We start from the raw sequence: 4,129 nt of genomic DNA, 5'->3' as shown, positions 1-4,129 counted from the left end.
CATAAAAGGCTACACGGGGTCTTTCATGTATCAACTATAATGGTTTATCAGTGAGCGCTTTGAAGGGCAACAGCCTTTAAGCTTCCTTGGCTTGAAACTGTATGGTGGCTTTTGTATCGCGTGTGATTTACTGTAGGTATTATTGCCTGGTGCATGTACGGTAGTTCTTGTGTGTTGTTGCCATCGGTGGTAGTGTGCGTGTGTGTGTGTGTGTGTGTGTGTGTGTGTGTGTGTGTGTGTGCTTCTTTGCCAAGTAATCATTTTATTCATTGTTTTGGAGACTGATCATCCATGCGTGCGTGTGAAATCAGTACTACGTTTGCTCATCAGTTTTTTTTTTTTTATCATGTATTCATCAACTCGTTTATTCCTCTTATTCCTTCATTCACTCTTTTTTTTTTTCATTTTCATTCATCTTCATTTCCGTGGTTTACCTTACATTTTAGGGACAAGTAATGTATATATCGATCGATATAGTTCCCGAATCATATTTTCAAACGCTCTTATTCCTTTAAAACAGCCGTGATATTCTAAACAAGACAATTAAGAGGCGTACGTGTGAGTGCGTGTGTGTGTGTGTGTGTGTGTGTGTGTGTGTGTGTGTGTGTGACCGGTGCGTGCGTGCGTGTGTGCGTGCGCGCGCGCGCGCGCGTTTGTGTGTGTGTGTGTGTGTGTGTGTGTGTGCACGCGCTCTACTGTCATGTGTTGACTTAAGTGCTTGCTTTTATGGTTTGTGTGTCTGTGCCTTGTGCCGTATATAATGTAAAATCTGAGCTAACTACTCCAACATCTTACCACCGAAAAACGACTACTGCCCGGACATCAGTCCAGAACAACAAAGGGCTAACTGCCGACAGGCCATTAAACTCAACTCTACAACTAACTATTCCTCCCCCGCCTTCTCCCCCTCCCCCTCCAGCTCCTGTGGGGATGACGGGGGCTTTTTCAGTATGGATAGTATCCTGACATACTTGATTTTCTCTGCTGGAGAATTTCTTTTTTGTTTTCTGACGCTGTCTTTGTTTCTGGATTTTTCCTTTTTCTTTCGGTCGCCTTTTTTTTTTTTTTTTTTCATTTTCTGCCTATCTGGTTCAGTCACAAACACACACACACACACACACACACACACACACACACACACACACACACACACACACACACACACACACACAAACACACACACACACACATGTGTAATAATATTAAAAAAAAAAAGAAAAAAAGAAGGAATCCTTATTATATTTTTGGCTTTTCTGGACTTCAAGTAATGCCGGATTGGGTACTCTTACTAATTTTTTTTTTTGCGCCTATAAATTGTGAGATGCCCATTGGAAATTTATGGTTTGGTATGCCTGATATTATTTACAATGATTTGTATTATATATATGATTATATGATTATGTCTATGTACTTGTTAGTTTTTTTCCCCCCTCCAATCCTCTGATGGAAACTTGTCGAAATGGTCGACGCCAGAGACATGTTCTGTGTTGATGCGCATGAATGTTACTGTACTCGTGTTTTATTTTATTTTCCTTTAATTTTTTTTTTTTTGGTCCAGGTTCCGTACGGTATCGATATTTACCGGTTTTTTTTGTTTTTGTTTTTTTAAATTTTAACCCTGTTATGGCCCCAGTTTGTGGTGTGCTGGAGCTGTAGGCAACAAAGATACGGTCACACACACCCTCAGTCGCCTTCTTGTTTCTGGTTCCGCGACAATTGAAAATCTTTGCACGACGAACAAGTTCAACTTTCGCGCTACTTATCAGTTGTCCGTTCTTTTTTTTTTCATTTTTTTTTTCAATAATCTTTCGGTTCTTTAACTTTCATGGATTCAAGCACACTTTCAGTTTCAGCGGACAGTCGCCATGTTTACTTATCCGGACGTCCCAAAGTGAAGGGGCTGAACTTCTCACTGACTTCCGGTTTTCTAACGAACAAGGTCCATCCCTATCCCTCTAACTCTGGTTCTTCTTATCTTCCCCTTAGTTGTTTGATGTGCCATCGCAAACATGTCATGTCGGGATCGATATTTACCCGTTTTTTGAACCCTGATATGGCCCCAGTGTGTGGTGTGCTGGGCACGGCTGCAGAGCAACAAAGATACGGTCACCGTGACTGACACACCCCTGTCTCCCAGTACGATCTATCCCCATCTCTCTCTAGCTCTGGTTCCTCTTCCCCTTAGTTGTTTGATGTGCCATTGTAAACATATCATGTGTGTGTGTGTGTGTGTGCGTGTATTTTGTCGCTGACTCAGCTGACTATCATAGTAAGTAGTTTCGAAGATCCCACCGAGGTAAAACTGACGCAAAGTGCTGATTTGTCATCTTCCAAAATAAAGAAATCTATATTTTTTGCTTTGTTTGTTTGTTTGCTTTTCACGCGCTTCCTCTGTCCCTTTCTCTATACACGTTTGTTTGTCTGTCTCTGTCTATCACTCGCTCTCTTTCTCAACCCTTTCTTTTTCTCCCAGAACAAAATAGTGTGGTGCAAGGGAAACCAGTCCGTAATTGCGTCGCCCAAAAAAACAAAAACTGATCACAGTTAAGTCCCTTACAACGTCCATGGTTCACCGTCGGTTGTTTCGTTTCCTTTCCAGTCAACAGGAAAGTGGGGGTGCCGTTGAAAAATACCACAAATATTCTCACAGTAGAGCACTTGGTTTTATGACACACGACTGCCGAAAACCGATGTATTATTATTATTATTATTAGTAGTAGTATTATCATCATTATTATATTTTCATTATTATTATTATTATTTTTGGTGTGGTGGTCCAGAAACAAGAGTGCGTCAGGTTTGCGTAAAGTTGGGTGGGGAGGTGTGGGGGGGAGGAATTCTGTATTTTGAAATCCATAGAAATACAGTTACAGAAAAATACAGTCTCTTATTCTTTGTCTGGTAGAGTCATGGCACCCAGACAGAATAGTTAACTCGATCCGACCAACACACGCACACACACAGACACTCACACACACACACACGCACACACACACACGCACACACACAGGCAGTCAGTCAGTCATGCTGATACAGAGATGACTCGGAACCGCAATAACTTGAAAGATATAAAAAAAAATCTGGGAGGACATGTTGTTTAATGCCTTTGCTATTTCTCTGTGTGCATGGCTGATGCACGACAGAGCATGCACCCACCCACACCCACACTGACACGCACATGAACGCACACAGTGACACACATACACCTCCTCACCCCCATCACCCCTCCTCCCCCAACACACGCACACAGTGACACACATACACCCCCTCACCCCCATCACCCCTCCCACGCCCCCAACACGCGCACACAGTGACATACGGCATACACACACACACACACACACACACACGCACAAGCTGACACAGCCCTTTGGGTCAAGTTATTGCATGGATGCTGGTGTCTTGACGTTGTCCATTGGTGGAAATCAAGGCTGACTGACACATCGACAAAAAGCGTACACTTTGACACGAGCAACCCGTGCAACACGCAGTGAGAGTCACAGGTTTGTGAACTCACGCAAGCCCAGCTCAGGAAGCAGAGACCAGTCTGAAAGGAAAGCTGTAGTAGTGAATAAGGAGAACTTTAGCTTCAACATTGGCGCAAAACTTTAAAATAGTCTGGTCATGGTGTGAAGAAACACATTTAGACCACCAAACAAAAGTGGAAACGGACTCCAAGATATCAGTCTCATTGAATGAAAAATAGAAGAAGCAGAAGAAGAAGAAGTACTTGTGTGTGTGAATTGTATGATTACTTTTTGTTTCTTTCCAACCTGCTGTCGTCAGAAAAAGCTGCTGTATTGGCAGGGTACACGCACATCGGTGAGTTTACAGTGCATCAGTCTGATGTGCTCCCAACCCCTTTTGTTCGTCTGCAAATCAGAGGTCTTTCTGGTCCCGTCAGGGGAAGTAACAACGGCAATATTAACATTTTGACCCGTGCACTCTTCGGTGTCGAAGTCAGAAATCAAATCTACCCAAATTAGTATACCTGTTTCTGACGATGTTATGCACCAGCTCTGGTTCGACATTCTTATATTATAGTTAACATTTTCACCCGTCTGCAGTATAAAATGTACGTGAGAAAGTCCAAAACGGGTGAAAATGTTAATTATATATATATAAGTTT

The sequence above is a fragment of the Babylonia areolata genome, chromosome 8 (genome assembly GCF_041734735.1).
Source record: "Babylonia areolata isolate BAREFJ2019XMU chromosome 8, ASM4173473v1, whole genome shotgun sequence".
Taxonomy (NCBI): domain Eukaryota; kingdom Metazoa; phylum Mollusca; class Gastropoda; order Neogastropoda; family Buccinidae; genus Babylonia; species Babylonia areolata.
This window is presented reverse-complemented; position numbering follows the sequence as displayed.